The 26,265-nt window shown below is 42.3% G+C and overlaps 1 protein-coding gene, 1 non-coding gene and 1 pseudogene across 7 annotated transcripts in view; 2 read left to right on the top strand and 1 right to left on the bottom strand.

Annotated features, from left to right (window-relative positions):
• The window catches only part of CHD7 (chromodomain helicase DNA binding protein 7), a 226,510-nt gene that overhangs the window by 179,636 nt on the left and 20,609 nt on the right, over positions 1–26,265 (bottom strand). The window lies entirely within an intron of this gene.
• Positions 3,973–4,079, top strand: LOC111750121 (U6 spliceosomal RNA). The gene has a single exon (XR_002785276.1). It is a non-coding gene; the product is annotated as a U6 spliceosomal RNA (small nuclear RNA).
• On the top strand, positions 18,407–18,507 carry LOC111750125 (U6 spliceosomal RNA; annotated as a pseudogene).

The following is a 26,265-nucleotide window of genomic DNA, read 5'->3' as shown; positions in this document are numbered from 1 at the left end:
CAATCTGCACCCCACTTTGGAAAGTGGCATCTGGGGTCTTAAACCCTAGCAAGCAGCCATCTAAGATGCATCAATTGGTCTCAATCCATCTGGACCAAAGGAGAATGAAGAACATCAAGGACACAAGGTAATTACGAGCCCAAGAGAAGAAAGGGCCACATAAATCAGAGACTACATCATCCTGAGACCAGAAGAACTAGATGGTTCCCGGCTAAAACCATTGACAGGGAATGAAACAGAGAACCTCCGAGGGAGCAGGAAAGCAGTGGGATGCAGACCCCAAATTCTCATCAAAAGACCAGACTTAATGGTCTGACTGAGACTAGAAGGACCTCGGTGGTCATGACCCCCAGACCTTCTGTTAGCCCAGGACAGGAACCATTCCCAAAGCCAACTCTTAGGACAGGGATTGGACTGGACAATGGGACAGAAAAAGATGCTGGTGAAGAATGAGCTTCTTGGATCAAGCAGACACTTGAGACTATGTTGGCATCTCCTATCTGGAGGGGAGATGAGAGGGAAGAAGGGGTTAGAAGCTGACAGAATGGACACAAAACGAGAGAGTGGAGGGAAGGAGCGGGCTGTCTCATTAGGGGGAGAGCAATTAGGAGTATATAGCAAGGTGCATATAAATTTTTGTATGAGAGACTGACTTGATTTGTAAACTGAGTTCACTTAAAGCACGATAAAAATTAAAGAAAAAAAAGGCAGCCCAAGCATGTGTCCTGGGGCCAAGTGAGACCTGTCACGGGCTGCACAAGATTAAAACTATTTTCATAATAATACTAAGAAGTTTTCCTGGTGTTGACATTTCCACAAGTGCAAAAGCAGTCGTGTACGAAACTGCCGGCACCTTTGCCAGCACGAATCTAGGCAGTGATCCTACAATGCACCATCAGTAATTATCTCCTTCCCTGCCAAGCACTTGGGGTGAGGGGGCTGCCAGTTTCACTTAAGAATGTCCTTGATGAAATTCTCTAGAAAAGCAATTGTGCATCACATGGAGTCACTATGAGTCAAAACTGACTTAATGGCACCCAACAACATTGAGATTGCTAAGTGCATGCTCATCATGGGAGCTGCTGGCCAGGAACATAGGGTGCTCCTGCTCTGTTACTGCAGAAAGGCAACTGTGCAGCTGAGGTGCAAGCTTTTCTCACGGGATGCCATTTTTGCTTGAAAAACACCGACTGACGAAGTATGGTTATTCAGACTTCAGTATTTGGCAAGCGTTTTCTCACAAATGAACAAAATAAGTCTGCCACTTCAAGGAAAACAACGGACAGTTTTGTTGCCAGTTTTCAAGCAAGTATCATTATTTCGGAGAGCCTAGATCTTCCACAATGAACAGGAGAGCTTCCCAATACTTTAAGGCTTTTCGACACAGGTGGTGATGTTAATAAATGAGATTTCTGTACATAGTGTACAGTGAAATGTGTCAACACTTGAAAGATGTGTGTAACTCACTGAACCAATGTTTTCCAAACGACCAATACAAGATACCACAAAACCATGCACAGATAAAAGAGCCATTTAAAGGCCAAGAGACACCAATGAATGCCAATGAAACCAAGTACAAAAACTTTCCGCTGATATCATTTCAGATTCTACATTGCATCAAATCTTCTAAGAAGCTACTCCTTGTACAGCTGTGATACAGTACCAAATTGCCTGAAAAAGGCTACTCAAATATTCCTCCCTTTCCCAACTACACACCTGCATGAGGCCAGATTTTCTTCATGTTCTTCGACCAAAACTACATATCACAACAGACTGGATATGGAAGCAGATCTGAGAATCCAGCTGACTCCGCTTATGCCAGACATTAAAACGGTTTACAGAAAATGTAATGTAACATCACATGTTCTCACTAAACATTTTTTGTTTTGGAAAATAACTATTTTTCATAAAAAGTATATTATTTACAGTCTCATGTAATTTACTGTTACTTTAAATATTTTTAAACTTCTCAGTTTTCGTTTTTAATACAGTAAATGTCAATACATATAACCCACATAAATAAAAGCTCTTTGGGGTTCTCAAGCAAAGTGTAAATTGGTCCTGAGACCAGAAAATTTGAGAACTGTGGCTCTAAATGATTAGCTCCCTTATTGTTAGTCAATGGCATCACTGAAAATGTGAAATATCTGTATGTACATTTACATCATGAAGCATTTTCAACATGGCAAACTCAGTATTTTCCACTGCCCCAATCACCAAAAAAGCCCCAGACATCCTTGACAAGGAAGAGTCAGAAGAAGGAATTGCAGCCTCCACAATAAGGGCCACTTGGCTAAAAAGTCTGGCTTTTAAGAGCAGGTGGGGTAAGGACTTTAGAGAAGTAGGTAAAGAGAAAGTCCCAACAGCCAGCAAAGCAGATGACCAGCAGTATACAGTGAAGAAAAGGAAGGAACACCTTACTCTTGCTTCACTGCTTATGATTAAAATACTTTGTCACTCATTCGCTTGTTCTCTTTTTTAAAAAAGAATGCAATATCCTCTATCCTACCTCAGCTACTCTGTATGAAGATCACAGGAGGATCCAAAAGCTTTTATCTTGCATCTTGGTTCAACAACCCTATCAGATGTGCAGGATAAACATTTTCCCCACTGTGTAAGTGGTGAGACTGAGGCTCTGAGAGTTGAGATGGCTTCTACAGTTGAGTGAAAGAGCTCAGACCCCTACCACAAGTGTTCTTCTTGGAGCTTCTTCGCCAACGTGTCCTAGAGCAGTGGCCCTCCAAGTGTGGTCCCACATCGGCAGCATCAGCATCACCAGGAAACTTGCTAGAAATACGACTTCTCAGGTTGACCCGGACCTGCTAAGTCCAAAATTCTAGAGATAAATCCCAGCGATCTGTGTTTTCACAAGCCCTCCAGGTCATTCTGACATCTGGGCCGCTGGCCTAGAAGCAACGATACCACAAACAGGCTCCCATATGCTAGTACAGTGATTCCCCAACTTCAGAAGTGAAATCCTCCAGCCCCACACCAAGGCTGAGGCCGCTGGTCTGGGACCTCCCCTGCAGAACCAGTGACATGAAGGAACAAAGAAAGAAAGAGCAACTGTCAAGGGAATCCCAGCTCTGACAAGGATCCAAAGCAGCTGAACAGGATTCCTGGGGATGCAAACAGGGAAGTGAAGTAGGAGGGAATGTCATTTCATACGCTGGTGCCTGGCGATGAGGGTGTGGCCCACACCTCCTGAGCACTGACTGGTGGGCCGGGCGTGCTCAGGCTTCAGATGCCCCTGTTCATTTAATCCTTGTCATCCTCAGCACAGGAGTGGGGACCGAGGAGTTAAAGGTTAAGTGGCCTGCCATGGAAAAGTGGCAGAATGGGAATAATCCTTGAGACTGCTGTCTGAGCCCGTGGTTGTCACCTCTCCTGTCCTAGAATGGATGAGAACACAAGATGCACACCTCTCCTTCCATCACAGGTAGTGACCACGGGAGCTAGAGGCCAGAGGTACAACAGTCACGAGGGCAGGCTTCAAAAAACACACATGGAAAGATACTCAACTTCACAGCAATAAAGAAATGCACCTACCAAACTGGCAGAGACCAATAATTCCAGAGTTGGAGAAAAACAGGCAAGTCGTGCTCCACTGAAAGGGCTGCAAACAGATCGCACCTTTCAGGGGAGCAACACAAGACCACGTCTCATAGTTAAAGCAATTCCGCCTTCTAGGAATCCATCCTGAAGGTGCACAAGAGCTGTACGGAAAGCCTCCTCTCTACCCCAACACTGCTCAGTAGAGAAACACTGGCAATTACCTAACTCTCCACCAAAATGGGGAACAAAAAGGAAGTTCTGTGGAACACGGTATAGTTGTTGGAGCTATTTAAAAAGAAAGTAGAGCTCCATGTACTGATAGGAGAAGCTCAACCAGTTCTCTGAAAAAAGGAAGTCACATACGTATTGTATGTTTACACTGTGAAAACCCTCCTTCCACTAAAAAGCCTAGAAGGGGTGCTTGCTTCAGCATCACAGATGCTAAAACTAGAAAAGTGCAGAGAGGGTTAGCAGGGCCCCTGTGCGAGGATGACAGACAAATTCGTGAAGCATTCCATATTTCAGAAAGAGCCTAGGAGGATAATTAGCGTGCCTGTGTTTGTGGGGGTGGAGACAGTCACTTCCTACTTTACACATGTTTGGTGGCTTAAAATTTTGGCATAAGCATGTATTACTTACAATCATCTAGATGTCAGAAAAATAATTTATTACAATTTCTTTTTCTATGTCAAACAGCTACCATCTTAGCTCTGCCCCAACTATGTCACCCTGGCTGGATTATTTTACCTCACAATGCCTCAGTTTCCTCACAGGTGAGCAGGGTAATTCTGGGGAGCAGGATGCCCCTGTCTGCCCTCTGTGTTCCTTCGTGGGACTTTTTAGGGTTGTGCAATGTATGCCTTGTACCCCTTTATTATCCCAGGACCTCCCAGAGTGCTGAGTACAAAAAGGTGATCAACTAATAATTAATGGACGAGACAAACTATAGCTAGTATTTTTAATCAATACTAATACAGTAAAACCTGCAAAAGCTGGAAACTGTGTAAGGTGGAAACCTGTCAGAGAAGGAAAATGCAAATATTTTCCACTAACAGAGACTGCACCTTGTAAAAGGCAGAAAACTTGTGAGACCTGGAAAAACAAGGCAGTTCCAGCTCTCATTGGTTTCACTGTAATGTAAGAATGTATTGGTCTGAGACTGATAAATATTTCACTTTCAAGGAAATTTTGATCAAAGATGTATAAATCTTTGAACCTTCACACATGCTCTAAATATTTTAAAGGTATAAAAACCAACCTATGGCCTAATTTTCTTTAATGATAGACAAATACAACAAGAAATATACAAGCAACAGAAGACAAAGTAGATAACTGGGACGTCACAGAAAGTACATACTTGAGTTCATCAAAAGACTTTTTCAAACAGTAAAAAGACAACCTACAGACTGGGAAAAAGACCTTTAGGAACCACATATCCGATAAGGGGCTAATATCCACAATATATATAAAACTACAACTTAACGCAAGAAAACGAATGACCCAATCAAAAAAATGGGCAAAGGACATGAACAGACACTTCTCCAAAGAGGAGATTCAAGTGGCCAACAAACACATGAAAAGATGCTCGTTGCCATTAGTCATTAAAACCCGCGGTCATTGAGTCAATTCCAACTCATAGCAATCCTACAGGACAGAGTAGAACTGCCCCGTAGGGTTTCCAAGCAGTAGCTGGTGGATTCAAACTGTCGGCCTTTTGATTAGCAGCTGAGCTCTTAAACAGATGCAAATCAAAACTATAATGAGATACCACCTCAACCCTACTAGAATGGCAATGATCAAAAAACAGAAAACAACAAATACTGGCAAGGATGTGGGGAGATAGGAACCCTTATTCACTGCTGTGGGAATGTAAAATGGTACAGTTGTTGTGGAATTGAGCTACCATATGACCCAGTGATTCTATTCGTACTCTGATGTTCACTGTAGCACTACTCGCAACAGCAGAAAACTGGAAACAACCCAACAAGTGCCCCTCAGCTGATGAACGGATAAACAAAATGTGGTACATACTTACCATGGAATATTACTCAGCCTTAAAGAAAAATGAAGACATGGATGAACGCCGAAGACATTTATGCTGAGTGAAATAAGTCAATCACAAAAGGACAAATATTGTATGGTCTCACTTACATGAAATGACAAAAACAGCTAAATGTATAAAAACCAATGGTTATTGGGGGCAGGGGAAGGGGAACTGATTCTACAAGAAGTACTGAATGCTTGTCTAGGTGATAGGAAAATTGGTATCAACTAAGTATAATAGTTATACAACTTGATTATTGCAACTGATATCAATAAGCTGTATGCTAGAAAAGGGGGGAGGGCAAAATGACAAATGAAATGCTACAGTTAATTTTACAACAAAAAGAGTAGGAAAGAAAGAAAAAGAAAAAAAGTCTGCAGCCATTGATAATTCTTAGCTACAAATAAACACCTCACACGATTAGTTTTCCTGGTTCAAGAGTTTAGGGTGGTGGTCTTGTGTGCCTGCCCAGTCAATTGGCCTAATATTGTTTTTAGAATTTCTGCTCTTCCCCCTAGTTCGGTGGGTAGTGCTTGGGGTCTTAATAGCTTGAGAACAGCCATAGGGCCATCCAGGATACAACAATTGGTCTCTAATCACCTGGAACAGCAGAGGGAGGAGGAGATCCAGGAAATGAAGAAGGAAATGGTTTGTAGGTCCAGTTCCCTCTATGAACTACTACCTCCCTTGCCATGAGACCAGAAGAAATAGACGGTGCCCACCTACCATTATTGAACATTTTGGTAAGTGACCCAACAGGTGGCTCTTGATCAAAAGGAGGCATCTCAGTTACCTAGTGCTGCTATAACAGAAATACCACAAATGGGTTGCTTTAACAGAATTTTATTTTCTCAGTTAGGAGGCTAGAAGTCCAAACTCAGGGCAGCAGCTCTAGGGGAAGTTTTTCTCTCTCCATCGGCTCTGAGGGAAGGTTCTTGTCTCTTCAGCTTCTATTCCTTGGCTCCTTGGTGATCTTCATGTGGCATGGCATCTATCTCCCCCCATCTCTGCTTGCTTGCTTTAAGAGACTGACTTAAGACATACCCTACGCTAACACCATCTCATTAACTGGATTATAACCACAAGAATAGGGATTAGGATTTACAACACATATTTTGGGGGGACACAATTCAATCCATAACAGGACGAAAACTGAGAAACGGAACTTCAAATTCATATTGGATATAAGACTTACTGGATGCACAGAGACTGGAGGAACCCCGGAATCTATTACCTGGAAATGTTTGAACTGGGAGCCAAAACTATCCCATGAAGTCATCTTTAAACTGATGTAGCATTTAACCACTATGCCACCAGGGTTTCCAAGACAATAATTTGGCTCAAAAAATAAAGAATGTCTGTCTTGAGCATTGCGTCCTATTGAAGAATTGTCTATGTGAGGCTGAAATAACAACAGTAGCTCTAAAGCATAGATGAGAACTTTAAGGGGCAAAGAATATAAGATAACAGTGATGACGCAACAGGGGCAGAAACAGTGAGAATGGTGACAAAGTGTGAAGAATGCAACCATTGTCAGTGAACTAACTGCACATGTAAAAATTATTGAACAAGTGTATATTCTGCTGTGTATATTTTCACCAAAAATTTTAAAAATAAAAAATTTTTTTTAAATCTACGTATCTAAACAGCTGCTAACCAAGAGGTCGGCAGTTCAAACCCACCAGGTGCTCCCTGGAAACTCTGTGGGGCAGTTCTACTCTGTCCTGTAGGGTCGCTATGAGTCGGGATCGCAACGACAGCACTGGGTGGGGTATCTAAACTCTGAAAACCCTGGTGGGTGGCATAGTGGTTAAGAGCTACAGCTGCTAACCAAAAGGTTGGCAGTTCAAATCCACCAGATGCTCCTTGGAAACTCTATGGGCAGTTCTACTCTGTCCTGTAGGGTCGCTGTGAGTCAGAATCAACTCGATGCAATGGGTTCTTTTTTAATCTAAATTTTTGACAATTGAGGAAGCTCAAAATGAAAGATGTTCCCAAATTTTCCCTATTCCTGCTTTGGAATTGTAAAAAAGTATTTTTGGTCCACTCATCTAAAATCATAATGTAGGCTGATCTGAATCAAAAGAGGAAGTCTGTCGCCACCAAATTTCCTACCTCACAGGTATCAGGTTAGTCAAGTAGATGGTCCAGAATTCAAGCACTATCCAAGAACATAAGATTCACCATCAATCAATCAATCCACACTGCTAGTTACTCTACAGTTTTCACTCACACCCTCACCCCACACACCCCTGCCCTACACGCACACACCTCCCACAGCTGAGGTCACTACTGATTCTACATGGGCATTTGAGGAAAGTCAGAGGCAAGAAGCTCCCGCGCTGCTCCACCACTCAGGCCCTGCCTGCATGAAGACCACAAGTAGCTGCCTCTCTAAAAAAAAAAAAAAAAAAAAAAATTTTCTCTAGATAAACAAAATACACAGAGCCAGAGACACACTGAAATAACAAATGAGAAACAATCGTAAGCTCTCAAAAGAGTCCTATGCCAAGATACTGCCAAGTCCAATAACAAACCAAAGTGTTTCCATTACAGCTAATAACCAGTAACTAAATGAAAATACACAATGGCACACTCTCCTTCATTTTTCAAACAGGCAAATCATTATAATTCTAAGGTTATGAACAGAAGTCTAATAATTTCCTTTTCAAGACAGAATGAATTACCTCTACCAAATGACCAAGCTACCCACCTCCAGTAAACAGGGTATTCGGACACCATGAGCCCCACAGGACGCCCTGAGGGAACACACACCATCGCCCATGCATTTCTCTGGTCCAATAAAGGCTTAGCCTAAATCTAAGTCAGGGGAAAAAATCTAATTTGCTAATTAGTTTGCTAATTTGATTATCTCAAAGGGAAAGGATGTCTTTAATTCCTGCAAGTTGCAATACTCTCACAATATTTGCTATCTTGCTTGCAAAGCTTCAGTGGCTGTAGCATGCCAATAAACATTTATGACAAAGAAGAGAACTAAAGACATCTTTCCCTCCAATGATTAGCCACCATACCTTTTTTTTTTTTAATTGTGCTGCTTCCATACACTTTTACTGAACAAACATTTACTGAATACCTACCAACAGCCAAGCCCTGCCGTAGGCACTGGAGATAGGTCAGTCAACCTCACGGGCAACGATGCCCCTTCACAGAGCTAATTATATTCTAGCAAAGAGAGCATCAAACAAAAAAAATAAACAAAATATCTAAAAAGTAAAGTTGTTATTGCTAGGTGCCGTCAAGTTGATCCCAACTCATAGTGACCCTATAGGACAGAGTAGAATTGCCCCATAGGGTTTCCTAGGCTGTGATCTTTGTGGGAGCAGACTGCCACATCCTGCCTCCAAGGAGTGGCTGGGTGGGGATTCAAACCACCAACCTTTCGGTTAGTAGCCAAGTGTTCAGCCATGTGTCACCAGGTAAGTGGAGAAGACAGACAGCATGGAAGGGGGCTGGGACAAGTTGGGGGGAGGGGGGTGCTTTACAGAGAGGGCGGCTCTGAAGGAAGGTCTGGAGGAACGCGAGGAGCTAGGAAGCTGCTACCAGAGACAGTTGGGGAGGACAAGCTCAAAGGACAGCAAGGACACTGCGTGGCTACAGCACGGGGGTGGTAGAAGAGCCTGGGCTGGCGTAGGGCACAGGAACCACGGTCTGTGTCTGTAAGGACTTGGGTTGTAACTGAGGAGGGAGCACTGGAGAGGTTTCCGCAGAGGAGGACATGCTCTGACGTAGGTGCTGACAGGTTACTTTGGCTGCTGTGTTGAAAACAGACTGAAGGCAGCAGAGGCAGAAGCAGGGAGGCCAGTTAGCAGGTACTCAATAACATGTACAGGTAAGAAATAACGGCCACCCGGGCCAGGGTTGCAGAAATGGAGATGGAAGCTGTTGGTTCCCACATATAATTTAAAGATGGAGCCACAAGGATTTGAGGACAAGATCTGATGTAGCATAGGAGACAAAGCGAGGAGTCAAAGAAGATTCCAAGGTTTCTACCTAATACTCCAATTGTGATGAAGGTTCTAGAAACAATGGAGATGATGAATTACAGCTGATTAGCCTGAGAATGTTGTAAAGCGCTTTAACGTATGTCATCTCATTCCACGCCACGTGGTCCCATGAAATAAGCTGGGAAGGGGTACGAAGCTGCCACCATTTACAAATGAAGGAATGAGGCGTGAATGGCTAACTGCTATGCTCATACATACAGCGGCATCAGAAACAAAATATGAGCCTTGATTCCCTGTCACCAAGTTTAGCAGAGATTTTTTTTTACATTATATCATGCATCTGTTTTTTTTTTTTTCTTTTTAATGTAAAGTATTCCAGGGTGTTTCAAAGGCTCTGCTTGCACCGTCAGGTGAAGGAGGCAGCCGCTGCAAAAGGGACTGTCCAAGGACACAGTGCTCCTGTAGAGAAGCTAGGTGCAGGCGAGGCCTCCTGAACGCTGACAAGTTCCCTTGCTGAGCTGGAGTCTGTAAAAGATTCTCTGATGGACTCTGTAAGGGATATATACATTAGAAGAGCAGCAGTGGTTCCTCTGTCCCAATTAATCAAAAATGTCCTCCTAAGTTTAGCCCAAAGTTGTCAACTCTCCACTCTCATCTCTCTCAGGAAGCAAACCATGTCAATGTGGCTGCTGTTGTTTTAAACAGCATCTGTGAAACTCAGGCCTCATTCTTTGGTCACCTTTCTCACTGACCATGCACTTAGCTATCCCACCAACACCATGAACAAATGTTTCCGACAGAATGTTTCTCTTTCCAGCAGGATGTCCCCCTTCCCTATCTCCACCCATCACTTGCACCCTGGAGACACCCACCACCACCCTCCTGCAGCCTGTTGTCCAGCTTCTCATTTGTTCAGCAAATATCTACAGAGAGCTAGACGCCCACTAGGCTCTGCCATCCCACCCGCCCAGCAAATCTGGAACATGTACAAGTAGCCCCCAACTTACGACGGGTTTCCATTCTGACGACTCCATCATAAAAGTTAGTTCTGACATAAGTCTAATACCTTTTTTTTTCTTTTTTTAGTTTTCATTATTATTGCCTTTTATTATCGGTATCTTTATAAATCCAATCTTTAATTGTCTTTGGGGATTGGAAACATTACATATTACATATATCTGTAAGTGAACATCTAAGAATAACATCAGCAAATTATACACTGCAACATTGTATGTAATACATATTACTACAATGAGATGAAAAAAAAAAGACAGTTTTAAGTGCTGCTTGCTGTAACTTGAATACTTCATAAGGCAGAAACTACCTGTAGTTACAAGCAGGACGAGTGTTCTGAAGCAGGACAGGCTGCTGGCAAGGAGGCCATGTGGCCAGGGCCTAACTGAGGCTGCGGTCAGGGAGGGGCTCCCTCACCATCCAAGACCACACTGAAGGGAAGGGCAGGACTCAGCCAGGTGAGGGGAGACAAGATGAACACGGTTCCCAGTGGAGGAGGCAGCTGCTACAATGACCTCGAGGAAAAGACACCTCAGTACACTCGAGTCATGAAGGCAGGGCAGCTAACCCAAGGGACCCAGGGAGCTAGGGTCCTGGAGGAGCTGGGGAGGTGGGCCAGGTGGCAAAGAGCCTTAGAACCTCATTGGATTTTCTGGACTGTATCAAGGCAATGAGAAGTGGATAAAAGCTGTTTAACAGACGTGTGACAAGATCATATTTTGGGGTGGGGGAAGGGCCAGGGAGAAGGTAATTTTGAGTGTGATGCTTTTCCCCTGGTTTCCTCCCCCAGAATCTGTGCTCATTTACCCCAGTCAGCGACAGCTCCAGAAGAGCTCCTGAAAAACTTCCCACCTCCCCCCAAAGCCTCTGGGCCTCAAAACAATCCTGACACCAACATCTTAAAAGAAAGTTGCTATCTAAATCAAACAATGTTTCAATCCTGCCATTCTCATTTAAGAATTCTGTGATTGCTGCTGAAACAAAATTAAACCTTCTGATCTTCCCAAATTGCCTGTCACCATTATGTTCTAGCTCAGAAAATACGCATACAGATCCCTTCTCAAGAGTACTGTTTTTTTATTTAAAAAAAAAAAATCTTAATATGTCCATACACGCTTTCATGGTTAATTTAATTTTAAAATAGTCATTTCCTTTTAGTGCTATGTATTGAAATGTTTAAAAATGAAATGATGTATCTTAGATTTGCTTCTAAATAATACAAAGTATGGGGGAAATGGGTAAGGGTAGAAATGGATTAAGACTGCCCATGATGAGAACCTACTATACAGCCACAGTAGTCAAAACAGCCTAGCACTGGTACAGCAGATACATAGACCAATGGAACAGAATTGAGAACCTAGACATAAATCCATCCATCTATGGGCAGCTGATATTTAACAAAGGGCCAAAGTCCACTGAATGGGGGAGAAGACAGTCTCTTTAACAAATGGTGCTGGCATAACTGGATATCCATATGAAAAAATGAAACAGGGTCCATACCTCATACCATACACAAAAGCTAACTCGAAGTGGACAAAAGACCTAAATATAAAACCTAAAATGATAAGAGATCAAGGAATAAAAAATAGGGACAGTGCTAGGGGCCCTAATACATGGCATAAATACAATACAAAGCATAACTAACAATGTGCAAATACAATAAGATAAACTTGATAACTGGGAGCTCCTAAAAGTTAAACACTTACGCTCATCAAAAGACTATACCGAAAGAGTAAAAAGAGACCCTACTGGCTGGGAAAACAAATTTTGGCTACAACATATCTGACAAGTGTCTAATCTCTAAAATCTATAAATACTTCAACATCTGAACAACAAAAAGACAAATAATTCAATTAAAATAGGCAAAGGATATGAACAGACACTTCACCAAAGAAGACATTCAAATGGCTAGCAGCCACATGAAGAAATGCTCTTGATCATTAGACATTAGAGAAATGCAAATCAAAACAACAATGAGATACCATGTCACCGCAACATTACCGGCACGAATTAAAAAAACAGAAAATAACAAATGCTGGAAAGGCTGCAGGGAGATTGGAACTCTTACGCACTGCTGGTAGCAATATAAGATGGTACAACCGCTATGGAAAAGGATATGGCGCCTCCTTAAAAAGCTACAAATAGAAATACTATACAATCCAGCAATCCCACTCCTAGGACTATATCCTAGAGAAATGAGAGCCATCACACGCATAGATGTATGCACACCTATGTTCACTGCAGCTTTATTCACAACAGCAAAAAATGGAAACAACCTAAGTGCCTGTCAACAGTTGGGTAAACAACTTACAGCACATACACACAATGGAAAACTACACAACAATAAAGAACAATGATGACTCTGCAAAACAACTCACAACACGGATGAATCTGGAGGGCATTATACTAAGTGAAATAAAAGCCAATCAGAAAAGAACAAGTATTGTATGAGACCACTCTTATAAAAACTCATGAAAAGGTTTACACACAGAAAAAAACAATCTTTGATGGTTACGATGGAGGGGAAGGGTGGGAGGAGAATCACTAACTAAACAGTAGACAAGTGCCAACTCTGGTGAAGGGAAAGACAACACACAATACACGGGAAGTCAGCACAACTTGACCAAGGCAGTCACAGAAGCTTGCTAGACATCTAAACACCCTGAAGGACCAAGCTGCTGCAGCTGAGGGCTGGGGACCATAGTCTCAGGGGACATCTAGGTCAACTGGCATTACACAGTTCATAAAGAAAATGTTCTACATCGTATTTGGCGAGTAGCATCTGGGGTCTTAAAAGCTTGCAAGCAGCCATCTAAGATAAGTCTATTGGTCCCCGGAGAAAAGGAAAATGAAGAGAACCAAAGACGCACAGAAAATATTACCCCAAAGGACTAAAGGACCACATGAACCACAGACTCAATCAGCCTGAGACCAGGAGAACTAGATGGTGTCCAGCTATCACCAACAACCACTTTGACAGGGGTCACAACAAAGAGTCCCGGGCATGGCGGGAGAAAAATATAGCACAGAATTCAAATTCAGAGACTGGAGGAACTCCCAAAACTATGGCCCCTGGGCACTCTGCAAACCCAGAACTGAAACCATTCCCACAGCCCACTTTTCAGACAAAGAGTAGCCAGGCCCATAAAACAAAAAATAACACACATGAGGAAGGTGCTTCTTAGTTCAATCAAATATACAAGACCAAATGGGTAGCTCCTGTCCAAAAGCAAGACAAGAAGGCAGGAAGTGACAGCAACTCGACAAATGGACACAGAGAACCTGGGATGGAAAGGGGGAACGTGCTATCACATTATAGGGGTTGCAACCAATATCACAAAACAATGTGTGTAAATATTTGAATGAGAAATTAACTTGGGCTACAAACTTTCACCTAAAGGACAAAAAAATTATTAAAAAAAAAAAGACTGGCCATGAGCTCCATGTGGCAGGTACAGGACAGCTGGTTCTATCGTTCTGCCTGTTTTGCCTGTGTTAGAAATGTTCAATTATCTGAGCATCTGAAGCATCTCAGAATCCTCAGATTTTGTATAAATTCCTTTTCTTTTGCTGTTACTTTTCTCTATAAAAGATCATGTTGCTTAGGATGATACCAAACATACCCTCAGAGATTACCCATTGCCGTCGAGTTGGTTCCGACTCACAGCAACCCTAAGGACAGAGTAGAACCGCCCCATAGGGTTTCCAAGGAGCAGCTTGTGGATTCAAACTGCTGACCTCTTGGTTAGGAGCCGAGCTCTTTAGTCGCCATGCCACAAGCTGTAGTAATTCTGTCAACAAACGTCCCAAAACAAGAAAATTGTGATTTCAGGGCCAGTTACTTGATGAAGCATTTGTAATGACTGTTTTAGAACAGTCCTGCCTAAACATCTTCCTCCCACTGAAATGGTTTGAGTCAAACAATTCTACCGGGCATTTGCAGCTTTGTAAAGCTATAACTGACTTGTGTTAACATTTATGCATTTCAAAATAACCTACTTACATCAACTACATATCTTCTACTTCATTTGAAACTCCCAAGTCTATACATGAAAAATGTTTCATATATGTTGGATACTGACTTACAGAATCATTGACTTCCACAGCTGAAAAGGACATGCAAGGTTTTTTAGTCGACCGACCATCTGACGTTTTTGTTTTTAATGTATATATGTAGTCCGTTAAGATATAATGGATTATTTTACGTTGCATAATATGCGCATGACATACAGTAGGAAACACAAATGGCAGTGAACACTTCCTTAGCCCACAATGGAGGGATCACTTACTAGTGCCCTCCTAAGGTCTCACTCTAGATAATAGCTATCCTTTTAAGAGATAAAACAACACTACTATCTCTATGGAAACACCTGGTGGCCTAGTGGTTAAGTGCTATGGCTGCACACCAAAAGGTCAGCAGTTCAAATCTACCAGGCGCTCCCTGGAAACCCTACAGGGCATTTCTACTCTGTCCTATAAGTTCGCTATGAGTCTGAATCAACTTGATGGCAATGGGTTGGGTTTTTGTTTTGTTTTACTATCTTTATGCCATGTTACAGTTTCTACTGGTAGCAATTATAGCCAACACCTTCCAAAAGTGTATTCTGCCACACTGAGTTCAGTTGTTAGCACTTCTCCACAATCAATGTGAGGAATAACACCATTTCCACTCCCTGTTCAACATTTAAAAAGTCATCAAATAACTCAAGATTTCATTACCATCCTGTACTGACAGAGACCAATATTAATTATTATTTGAATTAACCTCTGAGCCATGGTTTTCATCAGTACTCAGAAAAGACAGGGACAATTTCTAATTACATGCCACCCTCATTATAAGTCAGTAGGCCGCAAAGCTGCGTCTGATGAGGCAGCTACACTTTGCCTTCAAACCACTTTAGACTCCATTTTGAATCTCCTCATAGCACCTTCACAAAAACAAAATTATTCTGCAGACCACAGAGTCTTTCCCCTTGAAAACTTCACGCTACTAAAGTCCTTAGTACAAGGTAATCAGCTATTCAATTGTGATATTTTCCTATACATCTGAACAGTAACAGCCTTTTCATAGTTTCACTGGTCAACATGACTTTGTGAACCTCCAGTCTTAAATATCCCACTGCTAATAACGAATTATAAAGAGTTGAATTTATACTAATGATTTCTATGAGACACATTTTATACTGCTCTGTAGAATATCCATGTTTAAATGTCACCTCCTATTACCATTGCTACTATAAATAATAAGCTGTAACTAAAGCCTCCTTTCACCCTTATAGTTTTAATTTCTATTTAAAAACCTAAAAGTAATAGGGGAAGCTGGAAGGGATGGGGAAGAGGCAGTATACGGGAATTTTCTGTATTTTTTGTTCAACTTTTCTGTGTAAACCTAAAACTACTGTAAACAATAAGGTCTATTAAAAAAAAAAAGTATATATGCTATGACAGATACAAGTGCAAGGTTCTAGGAATAAAAGTAAACAAAAAAGTCTTGATGAACTCAATCTAGTCAGAAGGACAAAGAAGAAAGTAATTCATGACACCATGTGAATTAACACTAATAATTTAGTTAGAAGGTAACAGTTCTGACCAAATCATGAGACTGCCTTCAAAGATCTTACAACATAATAGAAGAAAACAAGAATGTACGTCATTAAGCCCAAGACAATCTTAGAAATTCTGCAAAAGCAGCACCAGGGATGGAGCCATTAGTCTTCTCACGAGAGGGGAGGGCCAGCAAAGACTCTACAGGGACTTCGGGAGATTTGCGGGCGAGATTCTGCCTTTTTTAACTTGGCACCTCCAGAGCTGGGCATAGTTTAGGACTTTGCTTACGTACTTACTGTCTGAGCAATCTACAAGGGGACCTGTGACCCCAAATAACTAGAAAGAGCAGGCAGTATAAGTAAGGAAACTGCATTAGTTGAAAAGAATAAGAAATGGTGTTAGAGAAGAGGTAGTGTTTGAAATAGAATTTAAAGACAAGTCGGATTTGGCAGGCAAAGATGGATTTGAATGGACAAAAAAGGTACTTGAAATAGGGCAAAGCAAAGCAGAGGCATGGAAAAGGGAAAGGACTATGTTGGTTTAGGGACCATGAACAACCCAGTTGAATCTACAGTGAGAAATCAGGCTGGCATTAAGAACGAAGGCACCGGATGCCAGGTAGAGGGAGTCAATTTAGTTTTCAGGGGAAAATGCAAACAGGGGGGTAGGAGTGTGAAATGAGATGTGAGCATTAAAAAGACATCTGAACAGGCAGAGGCAGAGAATCCCCTTAAGAAGTGTTTGCAATAGTCCAGCAGACAGGCCCAGGAGACAATGAAAGCTGGGAAGAAGCAGAGAAGCCACGGTAGGGAGACAGAGCTACAAAATCTGAGGGCTTTCTGGACATGGAGGATTAAAAGTGAAAGTCAGAAATGAAGTGGAGCTGGTGTTCCTGGATGAGTGGGAGAAGGGTGGGTCAGAAAGCACAGGGAAGTCAGGAGAAGGCTGGAAAGGATTGGGAGTACCCACCACACGCATCTCTCATGTGAAAACCTGCCAGGGCCCCCTGGTAACCAAATAAGCCCCAGCTCATAAGAAAGTCACCTGGAGCTAATCTTCACATCTCCTCTATCCTATCCAGACCAAATTCTTCCTGTTTCCTAAAAACAAAGCTTTGTTGCTTTTCTCATACTTTTTCCCCCTTCTCCCCATCCCACCACGACCTTCTTCAACGATCACCCATTCTTTAACTCCTGCGTGAAGGCAGATTCCTCCGGGAACCCCCCAATTTGTATTCATGCATGTATCCTGAGTGTCTGCCAGAGCAGACTGCTATCAACAGGGCTTGGTGAGTCATCTATCAATAGCTACCTAATTCTGGCAATCAATTCTTCATAATCGCTATTCAAATCCTTCAAAAGAGATTCTTATAAGGGTAGCCTGTAAGCTTTTTCCATTAGTCCAATCCATTCATCAGTAAAGGAAATAAGTGGTACGTTAGCAGACATACCTACAGGTGTCCCATTTCACAGAAGCAGTATATGTCATAAAAGTAGGAGAATAAATGGCATGATTCGAACAGAGCAGGACTAGAGAGAAGCCACTGGGGGAAGCACACAGATGCTTCCCGCGAAGAGCTGCCTGCCAGGCGCAGGTGCCTGCTGAAGGCACCAGCTCACGGCACTTCAGTTGAAATCACTATCAGTAAATCTCATTTTGTCAATATTTGCCTCGGTGGATGCAATATTAAAGTATGCAGGAATAAACAAGTTCCAAGACTATGTAAAACAGCACCAAAAGTTGGTTTTCGTTAACATTTATCAGCTTTTATATCACAGATTTGGAGTGCCTCTGCAGAATCCTAACATCAGTTTACACCTTAAAATATCTCTGTAGGTTACTTAGTAAACAACGTTAAAAGGACTTCCCTTTTCTTCAGGTATGAAAATTAACTTTTAGCATGCTGGATTTTTAAAACGGTAAGATAGTTTCACTGGTAGGTTTAAAATTTCTTAAATTAACCAAACCATGGCTAAATTACTATACGTTCACCCTCGTTTTGAAAATTAATGTGTTACTCTCGTTTATCTTTTTACTATGACTGTTCAATAATTAGAGCAAGATCCTCTATTCTTAAGAAGTCTAGGAGCACACAATTATATAACAAACGGGCCACGGCCACCCTTTCTTCCTCCACTGCCTAAACTCTTCAGATGTCTGTTTTCCCCTGCTGTTTAAACTACTTTTCCATTATATGCAAAATTCTAGTCAGGAAGAAAAATATCCCCTAGTATCATAAAACTCACTCTTACAAGTTTTTAAAAATATTAAATACTATAGTGCTCGCTTCAGCAGCACATCCTAAAACTGGAATGATACAGAGAAATTAGCCCAGACCTGGACAAGGATAACATGCGAATTTGTGACATGTTCCATATTTCCAAGGTCGAGAAGGGGAGACTGTTGACATGTCGTGGGGCTGGCAAGCAATGTCACAAAACAATATGTGTATTGTTTAATGAGAAACTCATTTGCTCTGTGAACCTTCATCTAAAGTACAATAGAAAATATACACAAAAAAAAGTGTAAATGATAAAAAAATTAAATATTACAAAAAGGTGCTATATGCCAAAGTCAGAAAAACAATTTGTGTATAAATTGTTGAATGAGAAATTAATTTGCTCTGTAAAGTTTCAACTGAAGCACGATTTTAAAGTTTCAGCAACAACCAAAAAAATGTGTCATACTAAATTATTCCTAAATGTTACCAGCTTAAGCCATTCATAAAGGTTCAATTACCTATCTCAAACTTTAACCATTTTAAATAATTTTTCACAGGCATAACAGCAAACACAAAATACTAATCACAAAACTTACTACAGCAATCAGATCAAAAGCGCACAGTAAACACAGTGAAAAGGGGTCTGTGTATTTGTAGCAGGCTGTGTTATTTGGAACTGTGTAAGTTGGGTCCACTAAAAAAAAAAACAATGATCCCGTCCTTTCACAATGTCCATGCGGACAGGCACATGACCCTGCTCAGGAGTCATGGGAACTGGAGTCAAGTTGGCCCCTTCACCTGCTATGGCTGCTGGGAAATCCCACATTTCTTCTTCTATAAAATGCCACCTGTCCTCTACGGATTATTGCATCAACGTGTGTTAAGTGCCTGACAGCAATAAACCACGGTACAAATGTGAGGCACCTATTATATAATTGTGATCAGTGTACTGGGATTCAAGTTAAGTCCCATCACCCAGGTAGTTACCCTCTCTCTGTTCTCTTCACACCTTGAAACTTTGTATCTACACCTCAAAGAGCAGGTATTAATGCAGTTCTCTAAAGTCCAGGCACCCAACTACTGGCAAGAATTCTTTCATTCTCATTCCGTGAGGGCTTATTTATGGATACCTTATATCCTAACCCTGGTGGCGTAGTGGTTAAGAGCTACAGCTGCTAACCAAAAGGGCAGCAGTTTGAATTCACCAGGCACTCCTTGGAAACCCTATGGGGTAGTTCTACTCTGTCCTATAGGGATGCCATGAGTCAGAATCGACTCAGCAGCAATGGGTTTTGTATCTTAAAAGTTGGTAATGGTCAGGAAGTAATGAGGATTAATTTAGTATTGCATATGCTATTAGCATTTTCCTATTTTTGCAAGCTTGGTAAAACAGTGAGCTATCTTTCAGATGTAACCCCATATTTAACCCCAAACAGCAAGTCTAACTTTTCAATTAGTCCAGTTTTGTCCATGAAACCCATTAAGTAACTATTAATCTAAAACTGTACAAGTTATAAATAAGTATGCTTTATATACATACTTCTTTGCCTCAACAAACTTATATTCTGGCTGGAAGTAGCCTCACTTCCTACTTTCCAGAGAAAATAGGAGCCCTCCTATGGCTAAATTCAGGGGTTCCTCACAACAAACTCACAGACTCACTGAAGTCTGCACAATCCTGCTGCCTCCCTGCTACCACAGAGCTGCCATTCTCTTCCACCCAGCCCTCCTCCCCCCTCCCAAGAGTCTTAAACTCTCAGTTATTCTTCACTCTCTCCTATATAGCCCACTCTGTTAAGCAAAACATCAGCAGTTTGAATCCACCTGTCACTCCTCGGAAGCCCTATGGGGCAGTTCTACTGTGTCCTAAAGGGTCACTATGAGTTGGAGTTGACTCAACGGCAATGGGTTTGGTTTTTGGTTTTTATAAGCCAAGTTTCTACCATTTAGTTAAAGAAAAAAGTAGACAGACCTTGCTTGGTTTGGAGCGGAGGGGAGAAGAGAAAGGTAATGAGCCTGCATCTTGGTGTCCGGCCAGGGGTGCTACACACAGTTGGGTGGGTTAACCGGCCCTTCACTCCACATGGTGCAGAAGGTGGCAAACACGTGTGAAAACCCAGCCAAATGTGCTACCAGCCAAGTCCTCTGTCCTAAAGAAAGGGCCCCTCTCATTAATCTGCATAGGTACTAAAGGGGCTAGAGATAACCCCATGAGTATCAGTCACTCAGCCAGCCATTTAGACAATCAGAAACCCAGGAGTCACCAAGGACACCTTCTTCTCCCTACAGCTCACCACATCCAATCCATCACCAAGTCTTACTGATTTTACCTGCTACATCTTTCTCAGATCCATCCACCTCTGTCCATTACCACCACACCAGGTCACATTACCAACACCACCCGCCTGGACCACTGCAATGGTCTTATCCTACCCACTCCAGCTCCTCCCATCTAAGCACCTGATGTGCCCAGAGCCATCACTTTCCATTGTTCTCGGTACAGGCCAAGCTCTTCCCAGTGCAGCCACCAAGCCTTCATGCCGGAAGACCCCGGCTCAAGCTCATCTCCTCGGGTAAGTCGGCCTTTCCTCAGCTCCTGAATTAAGTCAAGCCCCACCATCACACACTCCACAGAACCAAGTACATACAGCTCCATTTTTTAACATTACAATTGCACTTTTACCTGTCTGTGTGATTACTGATTAACATCATCTACCCCACTGGCCTGGGGCGTCTGGTGTGGCCTTGCTCACCTCTGTACCCCCAGCACAAGCATGGCGTCCAGCCACAAACAGTCATCATTACTTTCTTAGATCAATAAACGAACACAAAACAATTAATTCTATAGCCAATACCTTAGAAAAGATGAGATGACACGTACAGTCTAGTACATGAGGGCTGAGGACATTCAAACACGGGAGAATTTTATGAGTGTGTTTAATAAGAGACGTTAAAAAAGGGAAAGAGCATTAAAAAAACAAGGCCCTAGGTCTGGGCACAATTCAGGGAAAGCCGCCTGGATGTGGGCAATGCTGGAAAGTAGATAGAACAAGGACAGAGGAGAGGATGGCCACAGAGGGCCTTCTACAGTTAAGTGTAGAACTTCCGCTGCAGATTGAGGACCTGAGCTGTGGTCACACAGAGATTAATTTGGCAGAATGAAGGGAGACATACCTGCTGCCACTCAGCTGATTCCAACTCATAGCGACCCTACAGAACAGAGTAGAACTGCCCCATGGGGTTTCCAAGGAGTGCCTGGTGGATATGAATGCCAACCTTTTGGTTAGCAGCCATAGCTCTTAACCACTATACCACCAGGGTTTCCAAGTGAGACAGAGGAGGAGGTAAAAGTCATGAGATGTTTCAGACGAGCAGAACAGCAGCAGACTCGGAGAAGGGAAGGAGAGAGAGACCCTTGGGTGATTAGGAACTGAACAAGTTGTTCACAATGACACAAGAGAACTTTCAGTGACTACTACCAGAAACGGCCAGCCCTTCAGGAAGTAGCCGAAAACATGGAGCTCAGTCTATGCTGCAAGGCAGGAATGTACCATCAATTCAATGATGTGGTAAAGCAAATGAGACCTCTGTGGTTACAGTTACTGAAGCATAATGGATTTGTTTTGTTTTGTTTTGTTTGATGGAGGGGGCAAAGAGTGTAACTTCCATTAAGAGTCTTAGCCAAATAGAATTTCAAGAACTTGCCCTAAAATGGCTTCTAAAATTTAAGTACTATGATGGGGAAACAAAAGCACAAATCATCTTCTGTTCTTGTTGTGTTTTCTTCTTTTGTTTCCTTCCCATAACCCTGCCTGGACCAATAAGAGGAAGACAAAGCTACGAGATCATAACACGTTCTCTGCTAGTCCTTTCACTTCAGTCCTATGGCCGACTGTCAGCTGGCCCAAAGCATTTTGTAGAAGAAACCAGAGAAGTGCACACACACTGTGAAGACAGGTACAGTGAGGGCCCCAATCTGCTCCCACCTCTGCCACGCTGCCTGGCCATGTGACCTGCTCTGGCCAGAGAGATGATAGCAAACTTCAGGCAAACAGACTTGGAAAGCGGCTAGGCACTAGCCTTGCCCTCTCTTGCTGCCCCTGGGACAACTCTGTTGCCAGGTGAACAAGCTGGGCGGGGGGGGACCAACCCGCTGGAATATGAGACATGTGACCCAGTTGCTTACACACAGACACCCCTAACGACGATTCATCAGTATGAGGCCATCAACCACCAGTTGACCACAGATAGAGGAGTGAGTCCACCTGAGACCAGTCCAAACGGCCAACCCCCAAAACTGTGAGCTGAAAAGATGGCTGCTGTTCCAGGCCACTGAGTTTCAGGCTGGTTTGTTACTCAGCAGCAGGTAACTGATAGTTCACTGCCAGAATGGAGCTACAGGCCCCGACGAATTCCTCGTCATGTTCACATTCTATTCAACAGCAACTGAAAAGCTTGAGAAAGAATTGGTATGAGAAATTTTGTTTCTAAGTTTACAACTAAAATCACAGTTGCCACCTCCTCAAAAGTGTGTTGCTGGAGGGTCTTAGCATAAAATGCTTTACTTAGTTACGGGACTAAGTAGATTCCATTTGCCCTGTGAAGTTGGAATGAACAGTTAGGTTAAAGAGAAAACCAAAGTCAGTGCTGCAAGTGGCAAGATGTGATACAGATGCAAAGACCATATCGCCCTACCGAAAAATCAGGAGGAACACATACTCTAAAAACAAAAGCATAATATTTGAAATAAGAAAACTCTGTATTTTTCTACCACACATAGAAAATTAGTATGAAAGTAGGGAAAAAATAAACCAGCATTTATCAAGTCCTCACTATATACCAGGCACTGTGCTAGGTGCTTTGGACACACATACACCCTCACCCTATAATCCTCACAACTACCCCCTGAAGTATCATCTGTCCACATTTTATAGATGAAGAAACTGATCAGAGCAATTAAGTAACTCTCCCCAAATCATAAAATTAGCAAGCGGAAGAGCTAGGATTCCATACCAAGTCTCGCTAACTTTGAAATTGTCTCATCCTCCCATTCTGTCTAGGGGAGAAAGCACGGGTCTCCACTCCATGCCAGGAACTGGGAGGACTGAGTAAGAGGCTGCAACCAGCCCTACACTATGAAAAACCTCCTCTAGAGAGAAAGTGAACAAACCACAATGGTGATGGGTGCCTCCCCTCAAAAAAGTAGGGGAGAAGCTTTTAAAAAATCCCCGAGAAGGTTAAAAAATATTCCATGAGTCCATGTGGAGCTGTTGTTAAACCAAATACCTTTCAAATCAGCAGTTTGTTTTTTCTCACCCTACACCACCCCTCTAAATAAAAATCGCTCTTTAAAAACCAATAAAAAGTTGTTCCAAGAGGGAGCCATTATACTAAGAAATATTCCCATTATATAGTGTAGATAGCTACACAAAAAAGAGAAATATGATACTGTAAAATAGCCTGTGCTATAATGATTACACATGTGGAAAAACACAATATAATCTTCTGGTAAGAAATAACCTCTCCATTAAAACCCATAACTCCCATCCATTCCCAACCATACTTCCAAGTATAATTGTAAGTTAAAATAGAGGGAAGAAAAATAATCTACTTAACCTGAAGGAATTTACACTTATTTTCCAGAAATGAAATGGGCAGTCCTCAAAGATACTGAGACGCCAAGCTTCATACAGATGACTAAATCCACACGATTGAAAAGACTCGCTCTTTGAGCCATAATCTTTTCCATCCCAACTACCATTTGCTGAATTCCTTATTGAGTACTCGGTACTCCACCCATAACCTTATGGACATTTTATAAGTGCTCTCTCATATACGGTGACTAAGTCATTGCTACTGGTTATTAAGCTGTATTAATTGTAACTTCTCTTTTTGTTTTACCTACAGTCTGCTGATGGGGTTGAATTACTGCTGGTATCTGTCACTATCACATAAGATGTCCTAAACTACCTCTAGTTTATGTCTGTGAGCGTGTGTTTGTTCACCTTCCATCAGATTATTTTCCAGTTCAAACATACATCATTCACATACTCACTCCACTCAAAACTAAGACATAATTCAAATGAACAGACTGTTGTAGTCTTGGAAACCAGCCCACCATTTCTGAAAAGTATTACATTCTGATGCAATGACAAGCTTGCCAGGGCTGCAATGTTGCCATCGTAGTCACTGTCATCGTCATCATCATCATCATCATCCCATCTAGAGTGCACGCCAGGAACGGGTCTCCTTTTCAGGAACTGGAGTTTGGAGAATTTAAGTAATTTTCCCAAGGTCACGTGGTAAAGTGAGGTGTCTAAATTAGAACCAGGTTCTAACTCCAGAACCCATGCCCTTAACTGTTAGGTTATACTGCCTCTAATGGTTATCAGCAGCAGATCTAGCTTTGGAAACCTTCATATTTATAGACCATCTGAGTTAGTTTAGTTTAAACAAGTGCCTAGCCAGCACCAAAGCTGGCAACATTTCGAAGTTCCTACAACTATTCTGTCATTTCACATGACAGCCTCTCCTCACATCAGGCGAAATGCACTCATCTCCTAATTCTGTGATGCCCACTGCTTTGGGTTTAATGTCAAGCACCTCAACCTCTGTCAGGGCAACACACAGCAGCGACTAACAAGTTCCACAAGAGATGCAACCACACCTTCACACGCTGCAGGACAGTCACTGGCTGCTATGATCACCGTAAGCTGGTAAGCTTCCAGAAAGGTCCCAGACACGATACAGCTGGTAAGAGCCTGGGGCGAACAATCACCAGACACCAATTTAGTACTCAGCTTCCTTCCCAATGATTTTTTGAAATTTGGCTGTTTGGAATTAAAAAATTATTTCCATTGAAATAATCTCTAGCTTTCAAACAGTAACAAGACAAAAATGCATTTCACCCATCATGAAGCTGAAGGTGAAAACAGGCAAAAGCAGGGTGGAAAAGGAGATGACACTTTCTACAAGCTCCTTAAGGTCCTCACTATTTCTTACCCTACTTTTCTCTTCCCTCCCCAACCTCACCCAGCAACAGAGAGAAGCTCTAGAGAAGGAAACAGAAAAGTTAGGATCTATTCCATAGCAACAGGGCTGGGGAGCAGGGCTGGCTACAGCAGAACAGGCTAGCCCAGATTTAAAAAAAAAAAAAGTGAAAATGGAGTAAGCCAGCCTTGGCTTACTCTCACAAGGTGACTAAATACAAACGAGTGAAAACACCCATGTTACACAATTTCGACATCACTGCAGTTCTTCTGGATGGTCATCTAACTTTTTGGTAACATTGAAATCGTTGGTTATACTACCTAAGCCACAGAAATCTCTGGGGTAAAGCAGAGAAGCCCCAGCACGTTGCCCAAAGCACAGCCTCTACATGTCGCTATACCCTAAGCCCTCGCTGTCATATTAAAACCTCTCTATCTTTTTATCCTTTAGCCACATGATACAGGGGAAAACCCAGAAAACTCTGACCAAGATACTACTAGCAAGATGTTCTGCAGGTAGTTGCCACAATCATGCTTCCAGTTTTTTCGTTTAAAGATGTTAATAACTGATTGCTCTCGCACTGCAGGACACTCACTACAATGCTAAAAAGGCGTTATCTACTGTCTACCTGAAATCTCCACAATCCCACTAATAGACACCAAAGTTTTGCAAATCTTTACACCTCTCACTTTGGAGCTCTCTTTACTAAGAAACAAAGCAGGCCCTGACAATATTAATAAGGGCTGGTTTTAATGCATGCTCGGTGTCTTAGTCATCTAGTGCTGCCATAACAGAAATACCACAAGTCGGTGGCTTTAACAAACAGAAATTTATTCTCTCACAGTGTAGGAGGCTAAAAGTCCAAATTCCAGGTGCCAGCTCTAGGGGAAGGCTTTGTCTGTCTGTCAGCTCCGGGGGAAGGTCCTTGT

This window comes from Loxodonta africana, chromosome 14, assembly GCF_030014295.1.
Source record: "Loxodonta africana isolate mLoxAfr1 chromosome 14, mLoxAfr1.hap2, whole genome shotgun sequence".
NCBI lineage: Eukaryota > Metazoa > Chordata > Mammalia > Proboscidea > Elephantidae > Loxodonta > Loxodonta africana.
Note: the sequence above shows the minus strand (reverse complement) of the source record. Positions and strands in the feature narration are given on the sequence as shown.